General features: G+C 44.0%; 1 protein-coding gene across 1 annotated transcript in view; it reads left to right on the top strand.

The window, feature by feature from the left end:
* HS3ST3A1 (heparan sulfate-glucosamine 3-sulfotransferase 3A1) overlaps positions 1–13,442 on the top strand; it is a 99,214-nt gene that overhangs the window by 52,604 nt on the left and 33,168 nt on the right. The window lies entirely within an intron of this gene.

Here is a 13,442-nt window from a genome sequence, read left to right as displayed (position 1 = left end):
GATTAAAGGAGGTGACTTTTTCCCACAGCAGGAACGTTTAAAACATGGACTGTTTAAAACAAACTGCTAAAAAAAAAAAAAGGTGAATTTTACCAACGAGAGTGTATTTTCTTAAATCATCAAATCAGACACCGTTGAAGATGGAGGAGACCCTGTATATCGAAATCAAAGGGGATAATTACATAAAGGTGCTTTGTAACCTATAAAACATTTTGCAAGAGAAAGTGTTGATGGTGATGATGTTTACCTCCTTTCCTTTAACTGGAGCTTTCATATTTGTTTCTAAACCCCTTCACTGGAGCTCAGGAAAGGAAAATAATCATTTGGAAAATAATCGAGTGGACTCTCGTCTTACGTAGTTGGTGGTGAGTTTCTAAAATCAATACAAAAAAAGTGAAAATAAAAATAAAGCCAGTATAGGTGCTGGCTCAGTTGGTGGAGCATGTGACTCTTGATCTCAGGGTCATGAGTTCAAACTCCACATTGGGCGTGGAGGCTACTTTAAAAAAATCCTGAAAAAAAATAAAGTCCGTATAAATGGCAAAGATCCAACAAAATCAAAATGATCTCTGAGAATCCTTTGGAGTCTTAGAAACTCAAAGACCTGTTACTTTTGTCTCTGGAAATTTGGCTGAGATGTTCCTTTTCCTGTGATGTTGGAAGCCAAGGTCTCTTTTGAACCAAGCAAGGTGGCCTACGTATGTTCTGTGCTTTGTTCTGTGTGACCTTGATTGGCTGAATATGTGGAGGGGATTGCACACGATCTGATTCCACTGTACAGATTTCCTGCTTTAGCCATGGACTGATGGTGATAGAACTGCCTAGTAACTTAAATAAATTTGAAATCAGGACATAACAAATATGCAGTGATGTTTAAGGAAAAAAGTATTCTTTGGCAGTGTTTCTAACCTGTGAAGTGAAATTATGGAGAATCACCGTGACTGCTCCCTTCCCCCCCTACAAACCGGCCATTAGTACCCTCCTCTGAGCTAGGATCTGGATTTAGAAGAAGACTGAGAATGGTTACGGCCACCAGTGATGGCCACCAACAATTCCTCCCATCTGCATTCCTACATTCCACTTCTCCCATCGAGAGGCAGAATCGAATTATTTCCTCCCCCTTGGAGCTGAGCTGGCCTGTGACTTGCCGTGACCAGTAGAATGAGGCAGAAGCAATGCTGTGTTGGTTCTAGACTTAGCCACGTGGAGGCCTGATGGCTTTCGCTTTTGCTCCCCTGGAGCCCTGAGCCCACCATATGTGGAGGCCAACCACCCCGCTGGAGAGAGAGAGGTCTGCGAGCCCCCAGCTCTTCAGCCTCCCAACTCAGGAGTCAAGATGTATGAGGGAAGCCATCTTGGCCATTCTTGCCCCAGCTGAGCTCCGGGATGAATAAAGCTCAGTGACTATGACTGACATCCCGTGAAGCAGAAGAACCACGTAGTCGAGCCCTTCCTACAGTATAGAAACATGAGCAAATGAATGCTTTGAATTATTGTAAGCATTATGTTTTGAGTGCTTTGTTAAACAGCAGTAGATCATTGAGACAGTTGGCCAGGAGATTTCTAATAGATTGTGTTTCATAGACTCTTGCCGGCTCTTCTTCCTTCTTCCAGATCAACTCTTCTGCTTTTCTAGCCTCGGATGCCGCCCAGACTTTGGTGAAGAAACGTAAAACAAACAAACAAAATAAAACAGGAGGGACCTCCCCCGGGGAAAATCCTGTAGAAGCTTCCCTTCTGCTCAAACATGATGGAGCCGGAGGATGTGGCTGCCGTGTCTTTTTTTTTTTTAAAGATTTTATTTATTTGACAGAGAGACAGCGAGAGAGGGAACACAAGCAGGGGGAGTGGGAGAGGGAGAAGCAGGCTTCCAGCCAAGCAGGGAGCCCGATGCGGGGCTCGATCCCAGAACCCTGGGACCATGACCTGAGCCGAAGGCAGACGCTTAACGACTGAGCCACCCAGGCGCCCCTTGGCTGCCATGTCTTGATGAGGCTCTCAGCTTTGTAGGTCACCAGTGCTGGGCATAGTTTCATAAATTTCCCTTTCCATATTATTTTACCGGTGTTTGGTTTTCAATTCCTATTGCAGAGGGAGACAGGGACAGGTGGTACACAATTACTTTCCAAAGGATTATTAAAATCCTCGGGGAGAAGGAGGCAATGATAAGGATCAGAAATGGGAAATCAGATACTTACAGGGAAAGGAAGGGTAAATGAATTTCTAGGAAAATAAAGGGCTACCATGAAAATATCAAGAAACAACTTCTCAGTGGCTTGCAGAATGGTGAATCTACCTGTCCTGGGCTACTCAGTGGTCAATCCTGATAGCTGGGAGTAAGTCAGTCATAGAGCCGTGTCAGCAAATGATAAAATGCATTTTTTTCTGGGAAAAAAAACAGTGGAATCCCCATCTGTAAACACAAAGGATGGTTTACTCATGCAGGACCACAGTGAGCTTAATTCCATGAAACACAGTTGCTAGATGTCTTCTGTTGGCTAGGAAAACACTATAAAATTGATGTGTCACTTAAAATACACAAATATAGCACTTACAGGCCAAATAGATATTTCTTGATAGAAAACACCTTTTAAGAGCTTGGCAGAGCAAAGCAATCTGCCCATGAATGTTTATTGTATTAGTGGAAAACTCAGTCAAATCCAGCCACGTTGTCACCCAAGGAAGCACCAAAGCCCAGATTTTAACCTTACTGAAATATTGATGGCATAAAGTGGAGGCTGATGAGATAAATAATTCTTACGACTTTCAGTGCCTTGGAATATCCTACCTGTGCAGTAGAGGAAAATGCTCTCCCCCCACCCCCAACTCCTCCCTCGAATCTCTATCTGGGGCAAAAGCCCTACCCTCTGTTGACAAGTGTCTGGTGGAAATTTTATAAGATTTTTTTTTTTTTAGTGAGGCACCAGTTGTCTTTAATACTTGAAAGAAAATTGAAGCGAAGGATCCAGTTACTCCTCTGAAAAATGAATGTTCTCCCCCCAAGCTTTGGCCACTGCTGGTATGCTTGTTTTAAAACTGAATTATAGGCGTAATACATTTTCCAGAGACACGGGCATTAATTTTTCTCGAGCCCTTCAAGATCAGGAGGACAGAACAGGAGGGAGCAGAGAGAAAATAAGATAATCAGAGTTTCACGTTGATTTACTCATCTGTGTGCAAAGGAATGGGGACACGAGGGAGACTATTCCAGGGGCCTAAAGGAGAGAGGGGGGGATTGCGGGGAGAAAGCAGAGCGAAGTGTAACAGGGCGGCCTGCCAAACAGCAAGTCCCCTTGTTGTTCTTAGATGATATAAGATTACTATATTTCTCTAGCTGCTTTATAAAAATCCATATGCATAAAATTTGCCCCGTGATGCCGAAGTAGTGAGTGAAGGCCAGGCTGTGGATCCAGGAAATGACTATGTTCCTAACCTGCCTGTCCGTGGGCTCATTCCTTTAATAAAGATCAAGTGGGTCTGTGCAGAGCCGAGCGGAGTCTACGAGTCCAGCATGTTCCAGGCCGGTCGTGCAAGAAAGGTTGGCTCCCAGCCCGCCCGGGGCAGTTGACGCCACACAGAAGTCTGTGTGTGTGACCCGTCTCGCAGACCTAATGTCAAATCACTTAGCAGAGGTGGGAGAAGCCCTTAAACCAGGAATCTGTGGCGTCCTCCCTCCCCTTAGTTCCATACGGAACCAGGTTTATAATTTGTGAGGCCGGTGCACAATGAAAGTGCAGGGCTCTGGGGTAAAAAACTGAATTTTTTTTTTTTTTTTTGGCTGGGACAGCAGAGCATAAAACAAAGAGAGGAGCTCTTCTCAGCGTGGAGCCTGGGAGATGGCCTTGGAATCCCGCCCTGAAAGCTCATCCTGGCTCCACGACTTTGTGATAAGAATCTTCTCATCTGGAGTTGTCAGTTTCCATGTGTTAAAATAAACCCCTGGTGGCGGGGGTGGGAGGCATGGTGAAACCTTGGTGAAGTCAGTTAGCAATTTTACTAAGTTGGATCCGCTCTCTTTTATGGAATTCAGGTGTTCATTCCAAAGAACCTCTCCCCATCTTGTTCTTCAAACCGTGAATCTGTGCAGAGATGTACCTATGGGACCCTCTTGGGTACCCAGGAGGTGGGAAACAGAAAGCTTGTGGCTGTTATTGTCTCGTAGACAAAGAAGAACTTAGGTTAAAAAAAAAAAAGAGCATTGGGGCACCTGGGTGGCTCAGTCGGTTAAGCGTCTGCCTTCAGCTCAGGTCATGATGCTGGGGTTCTGGGATCGAGCCCCGTGTTGGGCTCCCTGCTCAGCGGGGAGTCTGCTTCTCCCCCTGCTTGTGCTCTCTCTCTCTCTCTGCCAAATAAATAAATAAAACCTTTTAAAAAACCAAACATTTTGTCATATCCGTAAGATAAAATCAGGTCCATTCAGTTGCCTTGAAACTTACTTTTTGCCTTTCTTCTAAGACAACTTAAGCCTCTTTTCGTCCCCCATACAGAAATTAAGAAAAAAAAATAGCGTAAGCTCGTCTGTCTTAGAACTGACTTTGAGGCAATGTTGGCAGGTTTATCTATTTGAAAAGAGACCTTGAAACCCTAGTGCCTTCTTTAAAGCCTGGGTTCTCAAGCTGAACCACAGGGAGATGACAGATGGGATTAGGATGAAGTATAACTTTTTTCTTGCTCTAACCATGAAAGGATCACTAAACCTGAGCATACAGATTTGGCTTGTGAGTTCTGAGAAACATCACTCCGTGTCCGACAGCTGGAAACTGAGTAACTCTGTGGTTCTCCAGGTCACCGGGGGAAGGTTCTGGAGTCCCCAGAAAAACATGCCAAGTCTTCCGTTTCTGGTCTTGAAGAGAGAACCTAATACAGTTCTGCAGATCTGCTTTTTTTTCCCCCTTTTCTTGCCCCAGATAATAGATAGTGGGTCGGTAAACCCACTCATTAGCATAAGGAAAGCAATTTGACATTAACTTGCTATTCTGTAGGAATGGATGTGTTTCTGATCTATAGATGTTTTGCTTCTTTTGCAAGAGGGGAACACCAGATTTGGAAGAACAGAAGCCCTGCAATACATTTCGTCTACTTTTATACATTTTTAATTTTTTTTCTATTCATGTCTAATAAATACAGTTGACCTTTGTTACCCACAGGTTTGTCTGTGAATTCGTCTGCTTGCTAAAATTGATTTGCAACCCCCAAATTAATACTTGCTGTGCTTTCCCGGTCATTTTTGGACACGCCCAAAGCAACAAGAAATTTGAGTCACCCTGCATGCGCATTCCCAGCTGAGGTCAAACAAAGCGACTTTTTGCCTTCCTGTTTCAGCTCTCATATTGTAAATAATCCTTTTTGCCATCTTATGAAGTGCTGTGTTTTTCACATTCTTGTGGGGTTTTTTGTTGGTGGTGATTTCACTGTTTAAAGCGCCCCCCCCTCCCCGGAGTGCTGAAGAACTACCTATTGTTTCTAAGTAAAGGACGGCTGTGATGTGTTCTATGGAGCAAATCCGTGTGTCAGAGAACTTTGTTCAGCATGAATTACAGTGCAGTTGGCTGTGAGCTCAGTGTTAATGTGTCAATAGTACATATTAAATAAGGGGGCTCTAAACACAAACACATAAAACGAGATTTTGTATTAATTGGTTGGCAAAAGTATGACCAGAGGCTCATGGGAACCTAACCCTACATTTCTCCTGGGATCAACAGTCTAGTATTCACTAATTCAGCACTCCCAGGGACTTTATAGAACATAACGACCTCAGATAATGAGAATAGACTATATGGGTTGAGAGCCCACCTTGGTCAGGAACCCTGAAGTGCAACAGAATGTATCCTAGTCTCATGGAATGTGTTTAGTGACAATAGTTGGGCAATAAACCATCTGTAGGAACAAAGACTCAAGTTGGCCCAGCTCCTAAGTGGAACAACCAGGATTTGGACCCGATTCGATTCATTGACTCCCCGAATTCATTCTCCCACGTGCTTCTGTCTATCTAGATAGTCAAGGAGAAGACAACTCACGTGCGGTCAGTCTTGGACCCAGAAAAGGAAGGTACCAAAATAGATATTTCTGGTTGGTTTTCTCAACACCACGAAGTCCATCCTAATTTCTCCCTCTGGCTTGCTTTGAGGTAGCTGTAAAAATATGTTCTCAGAGAAGCTTTTCTAGAATTTTCAGTCCTTAATATAAGTCCTTTCTCTTCTGATTTGTTGCAGTAAATATAAGACAAGAATTTTAAACAAGAAAAGAACTTTATACTCTAGGATACTCTGTCACAAAATAGCATTTAATGGGTTTGGTTTTTCTTTTTTTTTTTGGTTATTGTTGTCCTGTTTGACCGATTTACAGACCATATCTAAAGCATTAGGAAGTTGTTTCTGTGAAAGTAACATCTTTTTATCGTGTACAGATTCCTCCTATTACTTATTATTTTGAATTAACCTATTTGCGATGGATGTAAGCAGGCTCAAATAACAGATACAGAGTGGTTTCCCCTTGACTTAAGAGAAGTTTTATAATTTTTCAGGTTATGAGTTATTTGGGGGTTTTGCTGTGGTTACTGTTGCCTTTCCTTGAGAAGTCTGGGAACTCTTTTTAGCTTTTTTAAGATTATTTATTTACTTATACGTCAGAGAGCGAGAGCTCACAAGCAGGGGGAGCAGAAGCAGAGGGAGAAGCAGGGTGCCCGCTGAACAAGGAGCCTGACAAGGGACTCGATCTCAGGACCCTGGGATCATGACCTGAACAGAAGGCAGATGCTTAACCAAGTGAGTTGCCACCCAGGCATCCCATGGGGACTCTTTTAAAGTAGGGTTTGCGTGTCAGACCTTTCCCTTCCAAACGGAACTGAGGACAGTGCCAATGTTTCCATGTTCTTCAAAGGTCGCTGTGAGGACAGAGCGGAATAATTTATAAAAATCACCTTCAGCGATACCTGTATTATAGCAGGGCGTCTTGCATATTTGTTCCTTTTCTACTCCCCTTTATTAAGCAGTTTATTTGTCTTTAGCAGTGGGGTCCTTTATAAGGCAAGTGCATAAATGAGAAAGCCTATCTTGCACAGCTATTACCATATATAATAACTCCACATGTGTGGAATTCTTTATAGCTTACAGAGCCCCCTTCTTACTCTCAGACGTATTTCATTCAATGTAATCCTCACAGCGTCCCTGAGAAAAGAACAGAGCAGGTGCCATTGACTTCTTTTAGCTAAGATGATAAGGCAGGTGTCCACAGAGGATGAGGTTATTGAAGATAAGATCGCAGATGTCCCTAAAAATAACTCGGTATAATTCTTCCATTATCATCACAAGGCCAAGTGTATATGTCACCATATTCCTCGCTAGCTGCAAATGTTTCTTAGAAATATTCACAGTCACCAAGACTATAAAAACCACCAGAACCGGACTCCAGCCTGCTACTGTTTGATGTTCTTATCTCGTGCTGCCCAGATGGTCCAGATTTCACACTTTGATTTGAGGATGCCTGAGCATGGCTGTCTTTCCCCATCCTGCGTATCCTGTCTGCAGATACCGGGGAATTTTCTTAATCCTGTCCTATGCTCCCGAGATCCAGATCGCTTTTTTGTGCGGATAGCTACCTTTCCACCTTCACTCTGACCCCTCGGGCTGTGGATGCTTCTGGAAAGCTCATTTCCCGCCATCTGATCGTCTCCCCTCTTCTCGGTGCCAGATCTGCGGTGGCGTGCTTCTTCTGGAATTGGCTTTTGGCCCCCCGACGACAGCCCGAGGACTGTGTATGGGCCAGTTTGAGATCTTGCGAGTGCAAGGGAGTGCAGCTACCCCCACTCGAAGCTTCACAGCTGATTCAGAGACGTCACTCCCCGGTCAGCTCTCTCTGTGGCCTCTCCAGGTCAGCGTGGGCTGGCTGGGCTTGCAGAGAACCTCGATTCTGAACTCTAATTACAGCAGCTGATTCAGGCCTGGCCTTCCGATCATTCATCTTTTAAGTGTTCAGCTTCTGAATCCCATTCGGTTCCCTGTCTCCCTCTCTTTCCTACCACCTCCCCTTGATGTGGCCAGAATAGTTAAGTCAGACAATTAGTAAATGCTGAATCATTGAGTCAGTGAATCAAAGCAAGTGTCTGTGAGGTATACAACTTCCTGAGTGGGTTTAATGGAAGTCTAAAGAGATTTTTCACAGATTCATGGGTTTTCAAAGGAGAAATTTGCATATTAATAAGAAGCTGTTCAGACTGATTCGCTTAATGTGTTTGGAGTAAGTATAATTAAATGTCAAGGGAGATATATCATGAAGTAATGAAGCTGAAGCCAATTTATCAAAAATAAGGTCTAGGGAGAGACATTTCAAATAATAAACAGTTCTCTAACCTTCCTTTTTAAGGTGATTTGCTTAGTCTGGGCCAAGATTTACATGTTTTTTGAGGCTCATGCAAAGATTCTGAGAGCGGAGTGGGGGGTGGGGTAGGAGAATGGACATTTTTCCTATTCAAGTTTATAACAGATTCAAGGAGGTCTTTCCTGTCTGAAACACTTTTAAAAGGGGCCAAACCTATTTAGTTTTTCTCTCGCAGATATTGAGATGTGGTTAAGTTCGGCGCCCCCACCCCACCCCCTCACATACAGCTACCATTTGCAAATCCCTGTTCCAGCCAGAGGAAGAGCCATATATGAGGGTGGCTGGTCCCTCAGGAGTAGCACCTAAAACAGAAATTGATGGGAAATTGAAAACCCAACCCTGGGTTCTGGATTCTGAGCCTTGAGCATGTCCGAGGAGTCGGCCATTCTTGGAACAAAACTCAATCCACGCTTTGCTCTGAATTCACTTAAGAGAGAAGTCATGATAAAATTACACGGGGCTTTTTTGTATGCTTTATTCCCTAAGTGTTTGATTGAATTAAATCAAGAAATTCAGGCTCGTGCGGTAGATGGATTCTCTTGAATCCTCGATGACACCAAAGTGACCTTGGGAGAAGTTGCTTTTAACTGGGTCAAATGGAAGTTAATACTCACTAGTGTTTGATTCTGTTTATCAGGATGTAAAAGCCGGTGGGTCATTTGCTGGGCAGAACAGAGTGAGCAGGACCCTCCCTGAGGTGTCCGGGAAAGAGAAGAGGATTTGAGTCAATGTTGTAAAACCACTGGGTGAAAGAGAGGAAATGCCTCCCTCATACTCTTTTGTCCCACTAACCATGTGAAAAGTCACATTTAAAAACTGAGAGATTGAGGGGCGCCTGGGTGGCTCAGTCGTTAGGCGTCTGCCTTTGGCTCAGGTCATGATCCTGGGTTCCTGGGATCGAGTCCCATGTTGGACTCCTTGCTCAGGGGGGAGCCTGCTTCTCCCCCTCCTTCTGCTGCTCCCCTTGCTTGTGCGCGCTCTCTCTCTCAAATGAATAAATAAAATCTTAAAAAACAAAACAAAATAAAAGCCTGAGAGATTGAAAAGTGTTTCCACTTGCAATGACTATGGGTTGCACTGACTGTGGCCACTAGAAGGGTTAGGCAGAGGATGCCCTGGTTCAGGGATCGAGGCTTTTTGAAGCACCATTTAATTTGGGTGGTGGCAGATTCCCCCCACACGTTCCACAAAGCGAGCTGACAGTCCATTTTGTCCTACGTCTGGACGGATCGTGGTACCCAGGGTTGCCAAAAGTTAGTGAATGTGACCCACTGCCTTTGAAATCTGTGTGTCTTGGGTTTAAGTCCCAACCCCCTTCCCGATCCCCTGGGTAACTCTGGACAAGCGGCTTAGCCTCTGGGAAAGTGGAAATCATAACGTCTGCCTCGCTTGGCTTTTGTCAAGAGTAGAGATGGCGTATGTGAATTACCTTCTTTTAATCATGGTGGTTTTTATCATTTGACCTGGGAGCCCATGAAGCCATTCTTTTTGGACCCATCATCTGCGAGCATCCTTAAAGTGACCAGAGACATGGGACCCTGCAAACTCAACTTCTTTTCAAAGTTAAAATAAGAATAATATTGTAGGTGGGATTGTGTATATGGAACCAGGAGAATTCCTTGGAAACTTTGCTTTGGATCTATTCAGAGCAATGAAAAGGAGGGCATTTCTTTCCCAGTGATCAAGCCCCTGGTCATGTCTCTTTTTCCAATGACTGATTTACCTTCTTGTGTGTGTGTGTGTGCGTGCGCGCACGCGTGCGTGTGTGTGTAGATAGATAGATTAAAGTTGTGGTTTTAAATGTACCACTAGGATTCATTCTTAAAATTAAAAACAAACCCTATTGCCACCTCTTACCATAAAATAGAATCCGTGCTGGTTGAATGAGGGAGGGGGCTGCCTAGAAACCACCTGTTTACTCACCCTCGCTTAGTTGGGTTTCCCAAAAACATTTCCAGGGATCCTCAGCCTGGTTTGAATGCATAGCTCACTGGCTTGCATTTTCCCGGTGTTGGACAGGTTTGTATGATTGTTTTAGTGATGGACAATTTTTATCACATCACTGAAACTTAAAATGAACCCAAGAATATTGCACTGCAGTCATAAATGTTCCTTAATTTTGCAGAATAGGAAATTCTTTCCCTAGATAGTTGTTCAGCACCTCAGCAAACTGTAGGTCTGGAACTTCTCTTTTTGATCACAGAAACAGTAAATTGAATATTCACGTCTCGCCATTCACTGGACCCTCCACAACATGACCAGTTGGAAGGACTGTCCGCATACCTAGCTAGAGACAAACCCCGTTAACTTCATCCGTGAGTCCAAAGGCAGCAAGACCAAGAATAAGTTCAAGAATAAGTTCAATTCTTTTGTTTACTGCTTTCCTATTTTGATATGAAATGCTTTTGAAATCCTCAAAGTCAGCCTACAAAATGTATTCCCTATAATGTTACTTCTGTAGTCTTTGTAGGTATCATGAAGGAAGGGGGATTTGAGTGGTTAATGAATTCTTCGTTGAATGGATTTTTTTGACAGTGGACTTTTCATAGTTGTGTTTGTAAGGTTCACTGCGACAAACCAAATGGGATTTGTCATAGGCGGTGTTTCCCCAGGACAATGACCATGCCAAGCATTTGTCACGAAAATCCGTAGGACTGTGTGTTTCTTGGAACACAGTTTGGGAAATGCTACTTTTTAAAAAAAAATTAAAGCAAATTGTGATATATAAAATCACAGGATGGATGAACTTCGTGGTTGGAATTTGATCATAGTCTTCAGGAGGTTAATTTAGGACCTATGCAGGTCCTTTTCTTCTCCTGAATAAGTAGACAGAGATAGGAATATTAACTGCCTATTTCTTTCCTGAAAACATGGGCCTCAGGACTGAATTTTACGTGATAGATTGGTGTGATGCTATGATTGATTTTTTTGTACCATGGGACGAGCAATTTATTTTCTCTCTAACAAATGGCAGGTGCTATTCGTTCAAGGAAACCACCTACATAGAAGTAAAATATCTTTTTTTTTTTTAGGGTTGTCAAAAGTACTATGCTATGGAATTTTCCATATTTTATTGCTTTGGGTACCTCATTAGTTTCCGCATGGTTACCATTTCTTTATATCAGAGTCTGCAAACCAGTAGGACTGTTCATATAAGGCATTTGTGACAGCTGTATATCTTGGACCCCATATTTTCCAGCCTTATGTCACCAGACCACCCACCTGTCCCCACCATTGCACACACCCGTACTCCATTCCCACGGATGACCCATATCCAGCCATCTTTATATCCTTGTGCCTTTGTGCATGTGTCCACCCCACTGACTGAAATGTCTGTTTTCTTTCTTCTACCCCGCACTCGTCCTTTAAAGATAAATTCAAATGCCACTTCGTTCATGACTTTGCTTACCCCACTGTGGCTCTGGTGGTTGGCCTTCCTTTTTGGAGTTAAATGTCACTTTGTTTGTAATTTATGCTTTTGTCGCCATTTGGGCTTGCCACAAAGCAGATCCTGAGAGGGAGTGAGGAGTATAAACAATGTCTTGGAACATTGGAACAGGAAAAGGGAAGGCAGCTGGATTGGGCAGACCCAACCCAGACCTGACAGTCTCCGCCAGCCCCACCTGGAGACCTGGAGTAAAGATTGCTCCTCAGAGGAGGAACTCGGTTCCTGGGCCGCCATCTTGTTCAGCCACTGACCAAGAGTCGCTTAGAGCAAAGTATGTGTTCGGTGGTTGAGATTCACCCCAAAAAAGGACTCCAACAGCAGGAAGCTGTCAGCTGATTATACTTCCCAGAGCTGGGCTGCAAGTCCTTTTATGAAGGAGGATCAGAGTAGCCCATCTCTTTGTCTTCCATCTTTTTGCTGCCTTACTGGAGTTTTTATTCCACGACCCGCATACCCGGAATATGAGACCTCAGAGGGGCTTTCGAAGTCATGCAGGCGACGCTCCACATCTTACAGACAAGGAAACAGAACTCTTTATCATCCCCACTGGATCATGATTTCCGTCATTGTATGATCCATACTGAATAAAATCCCAAATCAGAATCTGGTGGGTCAGTCCAGCTTCTAATCCCATTCCAGTGACCTCCAAGTACCCATTTACCTGGTCACCCAGGAAGTACTATCCTTTCGTGGGGGCCAAAAGGAATAAATGCTGATGGACGTCGGGTAGAAAATGAGGAAGTTATTAGTGATATCTGCGGTAGGCCATCGTGATTCCATAACACATTAAAACAAACAAACAAAAAACAACGTTGACACTAAATATTAGTCTTTTATGACTCGAAGTCCCCAAATTACAGATGATTAAGGGACCTGAAACTCACAACAGATCAGCGGCAGCCATAGTTGGGAATCTGAACCAAGTTTTGTTTGTAGAAGGAAGAAAATCAATGGGCAGAATGGGAGTGAATCGCAGCAGAGTGTTTTCTTTCTGTTTATCAGTAGCATCTGCTAGAAGCCCCAAGGGCTCCAAGGCTGTCTCAAATGCACTTTTTAGACTCTGCTCTCACTGGTCTCAGTGCTCTTTGTGGGGGTGGGAGTGGGGGAGGGGGGCTCCGCTTTCCCACAGGGGTCTGCCCCCCTCTACTGGTGACCCATAATGCCTTAATTACCAAACCCAAAGCAGGTGATGTCTGTCTCCTCAGTCCTGAGGGCCCTTGATGACTCAACTCCCTAAAAGGGAACGCTTTCCACATCAATAATTAAACAGAGCAATTAGGGGAATTTAAAAAGTATAATTAGAATCAACTCCGAGTCCCTTGAGCATTTTACGTCTCTTTCTTTTTCATGCTCCATTCCCTCCCTCCCCTTCCCCTGAAGTGTCATTTTGTGGACATAGGAGGCCTCTGTTCTGTCTGTGTTTTTAAAGCTCAGGCAGAAAAGGGAGAAAAAATCGATTGGAGGTGATGAACGTGAGAAGCGGCAGGTAAATGCAGACCCAGACTGCCCATTTCCTGTTCTTGTGACTTGTCACTTTCTCCTTCCAGCCAGCCCCAGCTCTTGGGGCTGGAGGAGTGGAAAGGGGGTAAGTGTTTCAGGCTGGCAGGGCAGGTCACCA

The sequence above is a fragment of the Halichoerus grypus genome, chromosome 2, assembly GCF_964656455.1.
Source record: "Halichoerus grypus chromosome 2, mHalGry1.hap1.1, whole genome shotgun sequence".
NCBI lineage: Eukaryota > Metazoa > Chordata > Mammalia > Carnivora > Phocidae > Halichoerus > Halichoerus grypus.
Note: the sequence above shows the minus strand (reverse complement) of the source record. Positions and strands in the feature narration are given on the sequence as shown.